Raw genomic sequence first — 17,269 nt, forward strand, 5'->3', positions numbered from 1 at the left:
CTTTTATACAGTCAAATTCATACACAAACATTCCCATCCATATCACTACACACAAGGACAAGAAAAGCACCGACACGCGTTTCGGACAAGTGCCAATAGAGGCTTCCTTCATCAGGGCGCACTTGAGATATTACACAGGCAGACAAAATGAATAATGTCTGTGACACGGTCCTGAGAAGCGGTCCTAGTAGCAGCAAGGCTGTGGGTGGGTATTCTGTGGGCAAAAAGGACAAATTAGGGACAGCTCAGGATAAAATTTCATAAACAAGAGCAAGGCGGCCTGTAATTAGAGTCAGTAAGACGGAGGGGTTCCAATCAGCCAGGTACATACATATCAATAGAGATAAGCTCTCCTTATATCCCCAAAGTTTACAAGCACCGAAAAAGTATAGTCAAGGATTAAAAAAAGTGTGTAAAGAATATCAGAAAATACATAAATCGTTCGCCCCATAGATGGTGCACCTGTAACCAGAAGCCAGGTTTCAAGAAATGGCAGCCTACCTAGATACCCTACAATAACAGGGCCCCTTTAAGTATGTAAAAGGTCAGCAGATTGTAAAAACATGAATACGTGGATAGAAATCCCAGGGTTCCACCGGTCAAGATTTCGCACTTTTAGATAGGCCCACAGGGGATCCAGGCGTAAGAGGGAACCAGGTTTAAAAGCAAATCAACGAAAACATTCCAGGTATCTGATAGGAACATAAAAATAAAGACAGGGGTAACACATCTATACAAGTAACAATAGGGCAAAGCAGAGTGAAATGAGTGTAGTCTAAAGAAGGGAGAGCTACCTCAAAAGGAATGATAAACGCTGATAAAATACAGGAAGTAGTACCGGAGCCAACAATGAAAAACGACCTGAAAAGCAATAAAGCAGCAATAAGCTTCACAGATCATAGGGAGGTCGTGCTTCTAACACGGTACAGAATTGACACACAACGAACTGAAACATACCTCAATGCAAAAGAAATGAGCAATCCTTTAATTGCGGTGAGACGAAGACGGGAGACATCATGATATTGAGAAACTTCAGACCCGGGGAATAGGGGGCCTAAAGGAACAATAAAAGCAAAGGGATTTTCAGCAGGGTTAAAGTAAGATAAGTGAGAGAAAGGTTGCGAGAAAAGGGGTCTCGGGAGGATGGAACACACGATGCCCGCAAAAGGTACACACAAGATCCGACTACACTGACCTGAAGCGGCCCGGCGGTCCAAGTATAAATGGTGTCCTGGATTGAAGAGAACGGGGGACTCCTTCAACCTCCAGCGAAAGGGTTTGTCGGTAAGGGAAAGCGGGGGGGACAGTGGGATTATATACAGGTGCTGGAAAGGGAAATGCAGCGCACCTGAACGCAATAGAAATCAAGAAAGGATAACGCCGTAAGTGTTGGGAGATAAAAATAGACAAAAGGACAAAGAATAAACAACTGCACAATAGGTAACAATGAAGACAGACTATCAGAACCAACTAGAGAAAAGATATACATATCAATAAACAAAAGACACGGTCCAAAACATAAAACACCGAAAGTGGGGCAGACAAAAAAACCACGGATTACGAAGAATGAAAAAAATTAACAAAATAAAGGAACCAGGAATCAAGGTATAACCGAAAAAGAAAATATAAACACTATAAAGAGAAATTAATTTAAAGCAAGAATCGACTAAAATGAAACAGGAAGGAAATATACAGAACAAAGCAAACTAGTGAGTTACAAAATAAACACTCTAACCTAAACAGAAACTCTCTCATAAATAAGTCTCGAACAGAAAGACTGGACGAATGTGGAAGAACAGGAAGATCCGTGCAGAAGTGTTACGTCTCCAGGCCATTCACTGAATGGCATTCTCCCAGGGGATAGATTCGTTCAATCCTGAGACAGCCGTCTCAAGATAAAAAATCCAGAAGACTTCTCTTTTGGCTCTGATAGCATCAATGTTGCCATCCTTAGGGTGTTTTATTTTCTCCAAAATAAGCCATTTCAGATCTTCCAGGGTGTGATTCAGGGCTTTCCAATGTGCAACAAGCGGGGCTCCAGGGCGTAGGTTTCTGATGCAAGATTTATGCTCCGAAAACCTGGTCCTGAATTCCCTGCCCGTTTCTCCTACATAGCCCTTGGAGCACGGACATGTAATGAAGTATATGACGTTACTAGTTCTACAGTTCGTCATATCTTTCAATGTAATTCTTTTTTTGTTCCAGTTAAATTCAGGGACAGTCATGATATTATCACAGGCGTGACATCCGCCACACTTATGACTCCCAGTAATGGGATTAGTCCCTTTGATGCTGCGTTGACTGACCATGGGTATATCAGGGAGGGAAGCTCTGACCAGGACATTTCTGAGATTCCTATTGCGGCGAAACGCAAATATAGGTTTCTCGAATTTCTCCATATTTTTGTCTAGGTTAAGAAGATGCCACTGTGAATTAATGATGTATCGAAGTTTATCATTAAAGTTAGAGTGGGTAGTAACTAGCACCAACTTGTCCTCAGGTTTTTGGATTTTTGATTCTAAAAGAGCCTCCCGGTTGTAATATTTGGCTCTTTTGTAGGAATCCCTAATAAGCCTATTAGGGTATCCCCTGTCGAGAAATTTCTTATTCATGACAGTGGCATGTGTTTCAAAGTCCCTAGGGTCAGTACAATTCCGACGAAGCCGTAGGAACTGGCTGAACGGTATGCTGTTTCTTTGTGTACGAGGATGGAAGCTATCGTACATCAAGAGGGTATTCCGTGCTGTGGGCTTGGTGTAAAGGGAGAATTATATGTGTCCATTAATAGCCTGAATCCAGATGTCTAGAAACTCAATTTTAGAGGAGCTGATGTTCGCTGTGAATTTGAGATGGGAATCACAGAGATTTATCCATAGGATAAATTTATCAAGTTGGTCTCGTGTCCCCCGTCAAATGAAGAAGATATCGTCTATGAACCGGTTGTAGTTCGTGACGTTTTCAAAAAACGGGGCCATCTCATTGTAGATGTGTTTCTCCTCAAAAATCCCCATGTAGGAATTAGCCACATTTGGAGCACATGCCGCCCCCATGCTGATGCCAAGAACTTGTTTGTAGATGGACTTGTCAAATTCAAAATAGTTCTCCTTAAGCACAATACCTAGGCATTTGAGAACAAACAGTTTCTCAGAAGGACAATCAGAGTCTCTGAGAATTTTCTTGACAGCTTGAAGGGCACCCTCTTGGGGGATATGATGACATGGAGCCGTCATGAGCATGGAAAGAGTTAAAATGAACTTCCTCCGGATGCTGCTTTACATTTTTCAAGTAAATTAGAAGCACACTGAAAGAGAGGTATTCAGGTCATGCCTGAATACCTGAATGCCTGAATGCATGGCAAAGCCACCAAGATTATGAGTGAAATTACTAAAGCTGCGCGTTAGGAATGGAAGTTTGAGTTTTTCTACATACATACCTACTACATAGCAGCTCAGTTGTGCTGACTGGGAAAATGGCCTACCAGGAATACAAACAAGCACTGTTTGCCTATGGCTAGGGGGGTGTTTGGGAGGGCCCTCTGGCCATAAGTTAGATGTATTAGAGAAGAAGGTCTAAGAGAAGCAATTACTGTCAAATCACCAGTATGGTCCTAGTTGTCTGTGGTTCAGTAGTGGTGTCAAGTGAATGTATGATTATCCATTCCTATGTACACCATACACCTTAACGCTTAATTCACACCCGCCTGCAGCAGGGGACCAAACTGGAGCTAGAGAGACGGTTACAGTAGAAAAAAGAAAACCTGGCTCCCGTACAAGGAACTGACTCCCATCGAGATAACCTTGGGGGTGCTAAAGATACAATAGCTGCACTCTACACAATCCCTCGACCCCCAGGAATGCATTTAAATGAAAAGATATGTCCCAATGGAAGAAAGCGCGACAGGGCCTGTAGTAGGATGTGTTTAAATGCAGTAATTCATACTACCACAGATATTCCACAATAAAAATGGTGACAGATTGGCACCTTCGACCAGGCAAGATTAGCGGTCCTTTTCTAGTGACATCAGATCAATGCTGGAGGGAGATGGCGAAGGGTCCTTCCCACAGCTTGTGGAATGCTAAAGCAAGGAATTAGCAGAAATAGAAGCAATGATGGGTACCCAACCCCAGAGAACCTCGGCTTGATACCTAAAATCCGATACGCAACACACGACACAAGCAAAGACCGAAGATCATATTCCAACTACTAGTGACAGCAAGGATGGTCATGGCTTGAAGTTGGAAGTAAAAAAAAACACCTATGCTTAATATGTCATGCAGAAAACTAAGTGAAGCGTTGACAGTGGGAAGACTGCCAAGTCACAGAGCCACCGACAAAGATGACTTCCTCCCTGTCTGCTTCCCAGCCATAGGATACAGGGTCATATGACATATCGAAGATGACCACACCCTTGCACATTAGGAGAGTTTTTTTGGGGGGCGGGGGGGAGTTTACAGTGCTTATCATATTAGTCTTGCCATATATTTATTTTGAGACCTGCTCATCTCTGTGAAGCTGTAAGGATAATTTGTTTGGTTATGGGGTTTGAGAAGATCACATACGCCTGCCTGGTTCTTTCACCATCCATTCTATTTGCCCCTTGCATCAGTTCCAGCTGAAGATAATACGTTGTAGAGCTAGTCAGTATGTACCTAGTTGAACGAAAACATGACCACACCATATGGAAGTAAATACGAGGCACTGCAAGTTCCAAAAGAATTGCCTGTAAACAAACCTCTGTACCCACATTTGAAACCAGTGGAAGGACTTGAGTCTCTCTTTGTAAACTGAAGGAAATGACAGCCACTAGCAAGCGGCTGCAGCACAAAAACATACATGATTCACCACCTTAAGTCAAGAACCTATGAACTATTCACCTGTATGAGCCCTCTGGCTTTTGCCAATGGTCAGCTGTGTCTTGATAGGGGCGAGTGTTGTTGGTCTCCGTGGGGGTTTCTGTTCAGAGAGTTAGGACAAGGAAGAGCAAAACTCTGTGTAAGGAAGAAGCCAGGAAGTAATCAAATCACCAGTGGATGGACAGCCAAAAACCGCACTGTCCAACAATGCCAAACATGATGCAAAAAGCGCTTTCCAGGAATCAAACCTGCCAGCATTCTGTATTGTTTTTTTAAACGCTGTTCTTTTTTTCCACAAAGATGTGTAAATTTCGCCCCTTAAAAAAATTCGCAAGGCCCCTGTTCACAATTCAGTGCTTGCTTTACTTTAAAACTAACACATACCAGGTTCCCTTTCAACTGGTTTTATAATGAGAAACACCCCTAGAGCTCTGACTGAACAAAAAGTAAAGCAATGTTGGTGGAGAGGTGTGGCTCACTGGTTAGAGGCGGCAGACCCGGAGGCTGAGAACGGCCCGGGACCAGGGTTCGATTCCCGACGCGGCAGGGTCGAGGACCAGGGTCAGCGGACTGATAATTCTCGCCTCGGTGCCCACTTTGGGCAGTGATCACACTCGGTAACTCTGGGCATTAAGCTTGCCTCATCTCTACAACGGCCCCCCACAGACGCCGGGGATGCCTGGCTTCACCTTGGAGATACCCAGCATGGGACCATCTCACAGGGAAAGCCAGGACGGGTTCCCCAGCGGTCATTCGCGCCAGGATACTCCGGTAGTAATTGAGCGCGCTACAAAACACCTTACATTTACATTTACATTTTACATTTTGACTGCATGTTCCCGCTTCAGTGAAACAGGATCTGGGTACCTGTTTGTTTAAGATATCATTCTTAAACTTACAGCGTGGCTCCCACTGCAGGTGCTCTTTCCATGGTACTGATGATGGAAACACAGAAACCTTAGCTGGGGGTTGCTTTAAATGGTGTAAGTGGCCTTTGTAGTTAACACTATGGTATGTTGGGTTGCGTTGCAGTGTGTTGTGATTATAGTTGTGTTATGATGTTGGCCACTGGATAGGGCACAGTTTGCCAATAGTATGTATGTGGACCCATCAGAACACGGTTGTCTGAAGAATATCGAGAATACAAATGTCGCGTGGACAGAATATAGTGTCAAATATATCAAGGACCAAAATATCGAGAAGATAAGTGCAATGATATACGTATAGATTTACTATTCTTAGCTCCACATCGGCATCCCTTGAAGATATATTTATCGTCAAGGTACTTATATGTGGAGTTGAAAATAGTTGAAGTTTGCTTACCCATAGAGACTTACCTTCATGATATTTTTGCCCTCAATATTCTTGACGCAATGTTTTCTCTGCATTATATTATTTCTTCAATATTTTATTACAAACACCTCAGAACACATAGCATAATGCCTATTCCTATAGATCACTCGTCTGCTTCTCGTGTGTGCCTACACAGTAAATACTATAGTAGATGGAACCTTGCTCCACCAAAAAGAGCAACTTCAGCTCTGGGGGCTTGCTAAACTCCATATTCAATAAGAGTTAAGCTGGAAGATACAGACTGTGCCAAAGACGGTAGGCATCCACAGGTGAACTTTTCTCTACACCCATGTTTATGTCAGTGGTGTAGCTAGACCTACGGCCACCCGGGGTGGCCCCTAACTTTGTGGGGGGGTTGGGTGGCGGCCGACAGATGACTTTTTCTCGGGGAGCTGGGGATGGTGGTAGTCGACAGACACGACTTGCTCACTTCTGCCGCCCCAAAAAAGAGGTACAAAAGGGGGTGGTGATGGACGGAGCATCTGAATCAATCAAACACTCACACCCAGTCAAAAGATCTGGGTTTAATCCATCACCGTTCTTTAGCCCACTCTGCCACCCCAGTTCAGACATGGCTATATGCAAATCAGTCTGACCCTGTGCCTCATGGGAACAGTCCAGCCCGAACTGCCAAGCCATGTCTTCCCTGGACCGGAAACAAGCTTCCGAGTGCCACCTGGGGCAGACTGCTCCACGCCCCTCCAGCTACACCACTGACTTATGTATTATCACATGCTTACTGCTACACGGTTCGATCAATCTCTGTCATACATGCACAACAACACAAGACTTCCCACACAGGACACACTGCACTCACATAATTCCTATGTATTCATACACTAACTTTTACTTTCACAGAGTTCTATCTCACTCTTTTTTGCTTCACCTCACACCAAGTTGCAGCAACAAAACACAATAAGAGCACAACCCTGGTCCTCAGGAATGACATTTGTACAGCACCAACATTAACCACATGACAGACACACTTCCGTCCAAAGTACTCCCACGGAGTGGCATGCTGCCCATCCACAGATGATCTGTTGCCTCGTCATGGGTATTCAGGGCTGTACAAATGCTAAAATATATTACAGCACTTTTAGTGCAACCTGGGGAAGTCACAGCACCCCATTCTGTAGTTTTCAACTCAGGCCAGAGTCTGCATCATCCTGTGGTGATATGTTTGTGTACTGCTCTTGGCCCCCCTCCCACCCCGAAGAATCAAATCAAGAGCCAGGGTGTCTGGCTAGATCCTACTTTGGGTTTTCGAGTGCAGGCGCGTAAGGTTGCTGCGACATGCTATGGTCTGCTCAGACTTTTAAGGAAGGTTCTGGCCCTTCTCCCTCCTGAGGCTAGACGCCTCCTTGTCCAGACACTTATTTTATCCCGCTTGGACTATGCTAACACGGTCTATCTGGGTGCCCCGCTAAGCACCATCAAAATTTTACAGTCTGTGCAGAATTGTGCGGCCTGTCTGCTTATGGATGTCCCTAGACGTATTTCTGCTAAGGCGGCTCTGCGACTACTCCATTGGCTGCCGGTGCAGGAAAGGGTCCGGTTTAAGGCAATGTGTATGGTACATAAGTTAACGACTGATAACGGCCCGGCCCTCCTACGCCCTATGTTTCTTCACCATCAGTTTCACCGATCTATCAGATCCAACCACAAAAACCTGCTGATAGTCCCTAGGGTCAAACGGACACGCATGGGTGGCCGGCGTTCCTCATTTCATGCAGCTAAATTCTGGAATCAGCTCCCCGAATGTATTCGGCTGGAATCTAACCACCTTGCCTTCAGGAAACGGTTGAAGACCTTTCTGTTTCGCTGAGCGGTGATTACTTGTTATTGGGCTAAAAGCACTGGGATGCCCCCGCGTAGTCATGCGCTATATAAGCATGTATTCATTCATTCATTCATACTGGAGGTTAATGAAGATCAATCAGTGAACAGTTTTAAAACTAGACACCCAACCAACGCAGGGTTTGGGCAGTGCACTTCTGAGTCAACAGAGGCAGAGGAGTAGCTACCATCTTGACTCCGGAGCCTGCTAGGTTGGAAATGAGCCATTGCTGTTGTAGGAGCATTGGCTTCACCCAATTTGGCATCCTGCACTTTCACCCCCTTTCCCTGCTACCCTTGTGTGGTTGTTTTATGCTCTGTTTCATGAAGTTAACCATCTGTTGTTACACTGTGGTCTCTGGTGTCTAGGCCCACGCCTACACTCACATACACCCCCCCCACGTGGGATGCAAGTCAGCTTGCTGGTTTGCAGGGCTGTGGTCTTCTCTGAAATCACACCTTTGCATTCCCTTATTGACGTCTATAGCTTTCTTGCACTTGTTCTGCTTGCTCTATCCAAGAGTAGTTGTGTCCTTCCTCCAGCCGTTACTATTCCAGGCCAGGTTTTACCATCACCAACCTGCAACAAACAGCAAGTGCACCTGAGTTCAACCTGCAACAAACAGCAAGTGCTCCTGAGTTCACCGCAAGTGCTCCTGGGTTCAACCTGCAACAAACAGCAAGTGCTCCTGAGTTCACTGCAAGTGCTCTTGGGTTCTCTGTCTCCTTTCCGCTTATGTTTCCTTCTCTTGTGAGGTATTACATGATATCACCTCCAAAGAGAGTTGGGGGACAGCCGGGAATTTCAGTCGATTCCCATCTTTAACTGAGGCTCCTATACGTCCATTACTAGTCAGGTGATGGAACAAGTAAGACGCACAGGGACATACCTGCATCAGCCCGGAGCCCTGCTCGTTGTTGGGGGAAATTTGGGAGGCTGTTTGTGTAGCCCGAACCACTGCCTGGCCGCCACTGTTGGCTGGGGTCTCCTCCTGCCGCCGAAGCGCTATAACATCGGAGCTCGGCCGCAGTGCAAGGGGAGACCGTCCCGGGGGAACTACAATACCCAGCGTCCTTTGCAGCAGGAAGCCGCTCTGACCTGTGCCAGGAGGCGCTTAAATTCAAGGCTACCCCCGGTGGAGCGGGGGACATACCTGCATCCGTCCGGAGCCCTGTTCGTTGTTGGGGGAAATTTGGGAGGCTGTTTGTGTAGCCCGAACCACTGCCTGGCCGCCACTGTTGGCTGGGGTCTCCTCCTGCCGCCGAAGCACTATAACATCGAAGCTCGGCTGCAGTGCCAGGGGAGACCATCCCGGGGGAACTACAATACCCGGCGTCCTTTGCAGCAGGAAGCCGCTCTGACCCGCGCCAGGAGGCGCTTAAATTCAAGGCTACCCTTGGTGGAACGGGGGACATACCTGCATCAGTCCGGAGCCCTGCTCGTTGTTGGGGGAAATTTGGGAGGCTGTTTGTGTAGCCCGAACCACTGCCTGGCCGCCACTGTTGGCTGGGGTATCCTCCTGCGGCCGAAGCGCTATAACATCGGAGCTCGGCCGCAGTGCAAAGGTTGACTGTCCCGGGGGAACTACAATACCCAGCGTCCTTTGCGGCAGGAAGCCGCTCTGACCCGCTCCAGGAGGCGCTTATATTCAAGGCTACCCTTGGTGGAACGGGGGACATACCTGCATCAGTCCGGAGCCCTGCTCGTTGTTGGGGGAAATTTGGGAGGCTGTTTGTGTAGCCCGAACCACTGCCTGGCCGCCACTGTTGGCTGGGGTCTCCTCCTGCCGCCGAAGCACTATAACATCGGAGCTCGGCCGCAGTGCAAGGGGAGACCGTCCCAGGGGAACTACAATACCCAGTGTCCTTTGCGGCAGGAAGCCGCTCTGACCCGCGCCAGGAGGCGCTTAAATTCAAGGCTACCCCCGGTGGAGCGGGGGACATACCTGCATCAGTCCGGAGCCCTGCTCGTTGTTGGGGGAAATTTGGGAGGCTGGTTGTGTAGCCCGAACCACTGCCTGGCCGCCACTGTTGGCTGGGGTCTCCTCCTGCCGCCGAAGCGCTATAACATCGGAGCTCGACCGCAGTGCAAGGGGAGACCGTCCCGAGAGAACTACAATACCCCGTGTCCTTTGCGGCAGGAAGCCACTCTGACCCGCGCCAGAAGGCGCTTAAATTCAAGGCTACCTCCCGCGTCGCGGGACCGCGCGCGGGTTGGCGCCGGGAGAAGCCCGGGACAAGGGCGGGACCATCTGCGACCATCAAAGGCCAGAAGAGGCCGGGACGGGGCACCCCCCCTTTGATCTGAACTAAGAAAGGAAGAAAAACAAAGACAAAAGGTACAGATACCCATTGACATTCCCCAGTTTCTTACAGGTCCTTCCAAAGCGTCACCATAGTGTAACAGTTGAACTATTTCCTGGTGGTTGATGTTGATCCAGTTTTGATTCATATAAGCCATTACGCTATGACCTGCAAGGGGGATACCATAAATAATCCCTCCCAGAGTGACTTGCTTAAGGGAACGATGGACTACTACATAAAGAGGGCAACTCCCCCCATTTCTAGTGAACTAGAGAGAATAGAACGATCCCCAACCATGGATAGTTCTTCCAGTATGTGTTCTCTCTCACAGACTGCTGATGCAGCTCCAGATATATCACTGCTGGAGAAACTAAATAAAATATGTAAATCCACGTACGCTCCTGTGGAATCAGGAATTGTGCAAACTAGTGCTCCTACGTGCACTATAGCAACCATTAGTCCTCAGTCCTGTAGACAATTCCAACTAACTGACAGCTTCCAGGGTACTCCTCTTTTAGCACGACCAAAAGTAAACTTCCAATCTACAGTGTCCCCTCAGGTCTTTTCTGCTAAAAGGAAGAGAGATGGGGTTAAACAAACGTGGAGCCAGGCAAAGCAACAAAAACTAAACCCAAATCCCCCACTGCCCAACACTTCCAGCACTGCCACCCCAAAAGCACCTATTCAGGCTTCTTTATTGGCCTCGATCGAAAACATGATGAAATCAATAATATCTCCCCTGATTGAACAAATGATCAGCTTAGGGGATAGGCTCACAGGTGTCGAGGAAGCGATTAAGGCCAACTCGCTACTCATAAAAATTCTGGCAGGACCCTCTCAACCACAGCGCCCAGCCTCCACAGAAATGCCTAAAACCACCACACAAAGTAAGACCACCCATAACCAATTAGTAACCTCACAAATGACAACTTTAAACTTCTCGAAAGCAGCCACAACAGTACGGAGTTCTTACCCTAGAGTAGGGCCGAACAAAGAATCTATATTACGTAAGGGGACAGCGGCTAACCATGACAATATGTCATATAAAACCAATCACCTACACTTGCCACCGGAGGCCGCTCCTTTTGTGTGCGTCCTCTCGGGAGTACCAGAACTCACAAAGGGGAAAAACGAAAGACACCTAAGAAACAAGGTTGTGTTCTGGCTAACTAAAAATAGACCTCTGCCACCCAACATCGATGGTACTATACTATGTGTTAGAAGGGTGGGCTGGCTAGGACCTATTCCAAAAGACATTGCAGGAGATTTAATACTCGTAAAATTCAGGAATAAATACGTCGTCCCACATCTCCAATCACGGCAGCCACAAATAGGAGATGGTCCTATATCCATCTGGAGACTAAGTGAATTCTACCCCAGAACATTATATGTCCCGTCCCCATGTCAAAAAGCACAGAGCAATTACCTGATGGGTAAAAGTGGTCTTGCATCGAGTGGTTACATCATCCCCACTTCTAATCAATTTGATCCACTTTCGGGTTTAACTTTGATGGATTAAATTGTATGGACATAGATATTATCCATATGGAAATTTTAAAATGCAATGAATTATAGATTCTTTCTGTAGTAACAATTATTTTATCACCTTGTTTTTTCACAGTCTGTGACTATGGAATTACGTTTTTTACTGAAATCTTTGGATATTTTATTTTTCATGTGAATGTAATATTATGTGTTATGCTTTTATGGTTATATTTCTAACCGAATAAAGTACTTTGATACAATTATATTTAACACAACCTTGCACCACTTTGGTACAGGTTTTGCTCTAACACAGATAACATGGGTTCCTTAGTTTGCAACTATCTGACAAGGAAAGCACCAGTGGATTCGTTGCTTGAGTGCAGCATTGCTGGAGAAGTCTTGACAATTACGAGTAGATGGTTTTATGGAGTTATTTTAAGTCTTTCGGCTGTAAATAGTATTTTGCTTTCATGGACTTTTTCTTGGTGACATTTGTTGATTTTTATTCTTAGAGATAACGAAGTCATTTATCTTTTAGCAGCTGATAATAGACTTTTTATCCATAACGTTGGAGATGCTATTACGTCACATGGTCAGTATACGCCCACAAGGCTGTTTGTTTTGCAAGCAATAAACAGTATGGTTCAAACAGTAGTTCCTCTACTCATGAAGATAATTGCAGCGCATTTCAGGAACTGTTGCTATGTCTACTTGTCAGATTTCTGTGCAATTTTACAGCCAGTCACTCTTAAGGTGTCACATTTCAATAGTGTTCCCAAGGGGACCAGCGAAGGTCACTCAAGTTCAAAATGTATTCTATAACTTACAAGTTTGCCTGGGACCCGAGGAGTACCACCTGAGTGTCTGTCCATCTGGCACCTACAGCATTTGCTGCTCACAATACACCTTACCTTCTGAGAAGCAATCTCTCAGATGTAACAGGCTAGTCTTAAACATGAAAGAAATGGGTTACTTTATGAATAACTGCACTTTTTGATGTTAAATGTCCCTGTAACCTTTATTTTTTTCAGTGAATTTCTATGGTTTTTCAAAATCTATTTCCTAACTATAACGTCCCTGTAACCTTTGTTTTTTTCAGTGAATTTCTACGTTTTTTAAAACACTATTTCATAACCATAACGTCCTTGTTTTTTATTTTATCTGATATTGTTGTAAAAACTTTATTTCGGCCGATGAAGCCATAAAAGTGCATGATAAACGTTACCCGACTATGAACACAATTTATACAATAAATACATTTTCATAATAGATACATGATTAAAAAAACACTTGATACACAATACAATTCTCTGAAAAAAAAGGAAATGACCCGAACAAACATTAAAATGCACATGACATAATAAAAAAAAAACAGCAAACGGAGTGTCTCAAGTTAATCCTGCCCTACACAAGTTTTAAAAGACTTCTCCTAATGTGCCACATGGCATTTAAAAACTGTGATACTGCGAATACAATTGGAGGTTCGGTATCATATTTTAGAACTCTAAAGGCCTCGGCACGGGCGTGGCCAAGATGGCGGAGTGAGCAGACGTGCTCTGTCGAAGCTCCCGCCGCCGGCCGTTAATTTCAGCATTATTTACAGCGAATGCCCTAAACCGAGCACTTCCCCGGCGGGCCTGAGGCCGGCATTGCGGCGGGGGGGTGCAGGACGGTTGTGCTGCCGGTTCCCGGCGTGGAGCCCCGGCTGACCCGGCCCGGAGACTTGGCGGCGCTGAGGGCCTGAGGGGAGCGTTGCAGGACATCGAGGCCGCGGGAGGCGGAGCCTACACGCCGACCCGAGCGTTCCTGTGCCCGGCGGCTGCTGCGACAGCGAGCCCGGCCCGCGCTGCTGAGCGCGAGGCCCCCGTAGTCACTTGTCGGGGGCTTCTGCGGGCTCGCCACACCGCCCTGCTGCTCGACGGAGCACCTTGCTGGTGGAGGTCAACGGCGGAACCGGCCTGGGGGACGGGCGAGGGAGCCCGAGGCACGGAGGTGAGGAGCGGAGGTAGACGGGCGCCCCCCACCCCCCCCCCGGCCCAGCGGACCTCCCTTTGACGAGGGGCCATCGGGAGTCAGAGGAATCCGGCCGGCACCCCCACGAGCGAGACCACTAGCGGCGCGGCGAGGCGGCAGTCTGAGGCGGCCGGGACCACGACCCGCCTGCGCTGGGCCTGACTGCGTGGCCCCCCGCTGCCGCCGGTCCCCGCTTGCAACACTGCCCCAATCCGTGGCTGGACCTGCGCGCCTAGACGCTCGGCGAAGGAGTTGGTGGCCTGTCGGCCCGAGGGGCGACCGAGAACACCCGCGGGGACCCCCGCACGTGGTGGGAACGTAAGGGAACTCTTGCTCTGCCCGCCTCGGCGGCGCTGACTCTGGGGACACCAGCACCGATAGCCTCGCTCTAGCAACCTCGGCCCACACGGAGGTGAGCGGGCCCCCTTGCCGAGAAGAGGCCTCTGCAGACCTGCCGCGCTCTCACCCTCTGGGCAGTGCGACGCGGTGAGCCGCGGGCGCCATCTTGGGCGGCTGCCCGCCCGGCCTGGCCCGCGCTTCCTCCCTCGCCGCTGGACCCGGCGTCCCTGCGCCCGTCACGCGGCCCCCGCCGAGCACTGCTGCGGCTTCGGGGGGCAGCAACATTACATCACTCAACAGGGAGGCAGCAGACTAGGAGGGACACGGAGGCGTCACTCAAGTGGCACTGGTCATCCCGGGCCCGGAGCGGCGCCCACGAGGCCTAGGGGTCGACCTGCGGCTGGCGGAAGGAGAAATCGGCGGACGCGGCTGGGGGCCCTGGGGAGGCATGTCTGGCGGGAGATCCAAGAAAGACCGCACCATAAAGGATCTCTTCACCCCCCCCACCATGGGGAAGCGGAATGGCCCCGCGGTGTCCAATCCCCGGGGAGACACAGAAAAGAAAACGGTGGCCACGTCGCCCCCTGGGGGAGCGGACCCCGAGGCTCCGGTCACGCGGTCCTTTCTGGAGTCCCTGTTCACCGGCCTGAGGGAAGACATCCACGCCCTAAAGAAGGAGCTCCAGGACGAGATCAAAGAGGTCCGCCGCGACACCGATGCCATAGGGGAGAGAGTGGCAGACCTGGAAACGAAGAGCGACGCAAGAGACACCGAAATAGAGGCCCTAAGACAGGAACTGGCCCGCATACATGACCAACAGGTGGATCTCCAGACACACGCCGAGGACCTGGAGAACCGCTCCCGGCGGCATAACATCAGGATCCGTGGAGTGAAACTGTCCCCGGACACGGAAGACCTCTTTCGGTTTACACAGGGTCTCTTCAACCACATTCTGGGCCGACAGGCAGACGCCCCCCTGCGACTGGACAGGGCCCACCGGACGGGTCCGCCGAGGGCCGACGCCACGCACCCGCCGGACATCCTGGTGTGCGTGCAGGACTTCAGGACAAAAGAGGAGATCCTGAGCAAGGCGCGCCACATGGAGAGAATCACCTTTGGCGACCATTCCCCGGCGTTATACCAGGACCTGGCTGCGCTTACCCTGGAGAAGCGGCGCACCTTTCGACCAGTGACAGCGGAACTGAGAAAGCGCAACATTTCTTACAGCTGGGGGCACCCCTTCCGTCTGGTGTTTCGGCTCGGCAATGTCCTTCATCAGCCGCGGACCCTCAGGGACGCCTGCCGCGTACTGGGCATGGACGAGCCGGTGGTCGACGACGGGTCACCGGGAGAAAGGGCCTCTAATGAGGCTGCCCCAGGTCGCTGGCAACAGCAACGGCGCAGACGCAGGCCGAGACGCCCCGCAGCTACTGAGATAGAGGAGGGGCAGAGGGCTGCGGTGGAGACAGTGGCGCAGGGTCTGGTGCAAGCGAACAATGGCTGACCGCTGGGAGAGCAACGCACTAGTTCCACAAGGCAAGGTTGGGTCGGGCTAATCTAGTCCGGCGGCGGGGGCGAGAGCAGAGTGCTCTTTGGCCTTCCCTGATTGTGACTCTGACTCTTCGCCTACGGCGGAGTGCTAAGGGCGGACCGACCTGCTTGCGACGTCGCCACTGCTCCCATTCTACGGACTTACTTTACCACGGGTCCAGCGGCCACGTGCCTGGACCTGGGACAATGTTGGACCACATTTCTTTGCCAGTTGGGGAGGAGGGGTGGGATGTGATACGGGTAAGGGGTGTTGGGCGGGAAGGGTTTGCACTAAGGGAGAGGGGGATCCGGGTGGGGGGGTTGCTCCGGTTGAGCAGGGAAGGGGGGGGCAGTTGGGGTTGGGGGGGAGGTGGGGGGTGAGGGGGGAGGGGCTCTCCTTGTCCAGGGGGTTCTGATGCCGCGGATGGAGCCGATAGGACTCCCAGCACAGTGTCTTCCACGGTCCGTTGGCCCGCAGCCACAGCCTCCGGGTGGGGATTGGCATCTTTCTTACTATCCCAGACATGCCACGACACCTAACAGTGCTCACGCTTAATGTGCGGGGTCTCAACAGTCCGAACAAACGCAGGGCGATACTATCCTGTCTCGAGCGCTCCAAGGCGGATATCTGCCTCCTCCAAGAAACACACCTTGTGCGCAGCGACCAGCACAGACTCAAATCGCGCGCTTTTCCATGGCAGTTCTTCTCCTCCTCCCTGAAGAAGGCAGCCGGGGTGGCGATCCTAGTGGCCAAATCATTCGAGGGGAGGGTTCTCCAGAAAGAGGCCGAAATTAAAGGGCGGCTTCTACTTTATAGCTTCCAGATTGCAGGCCATACCTTGCTGGTGGGTTCTGTCTACGGCCCGAATGAGGGGCAGGAAAGATTCTTACATACGGCTCTAGAGACCGCTACATCCACTACACACACTCACTTGCTGCTGGGTGGAGACCTCAACATTGTATTTCATAACACGGCGGACCGCTCAGGCCAGAGATCCGGGCAGGTGGGGGCGCTCACAGCGGCAGGACATGCACACATAGCAGATTTGGGCCTCACCGATTTATGGCGACAAGCACACCCCCTGACGACTGCCTATACGTATTACTCGGCGGCACACAAGACGTATGCGAGACTGGATTATTTTCTGGGCTCCTCTCAACTGGCGCTACAGGTCGAAGGAGTGGAGATACTGCCGGCCGCACTATCGGATCACTCCCCAGTGGTAGCGACGCTTCGTGTGGGAGCCATGCCGGCTCCACAACGACACTGGAGGCTGCGAGATGGCCTCTTGCAGCTGCCTGACACCCAGACCCGACTCACAGCCGCGATTGACCACTTTTTGGAACACAACGCCAATGATGACACCACGAAAGCCACCCAGTGGGCGGCCCTCAAAGCGGTCCTACGCGGGGAACTCATCTCCATAGCCACGGCCAACAACAAGGAAAGGGCGCTGAAGCGTGCCGAGCTCACCCAACGGGTGGCGGAACTGGAACAGATGCACCAACGCACAGGGGCGGCCAGGGCGTGGCGACAATTGTGCGCCGAGCGGAAA

This window comes from Lissotriton vulgaris, unplaced genomic scaffold, assembly GCF_964263255.1.
Source record: "Lissotriton vulgaris unplaced genomic scaffold, aLisVul1.2 SCAFFOLD_2381, whole genome shotgun sequence".
Classification (NCBI taxonomy): Eukaryota; Metazoa; Chordata; class Amphibia; order Caudata; family Salamandridae; genus Lissotriton; species Lissotriton vulgaris.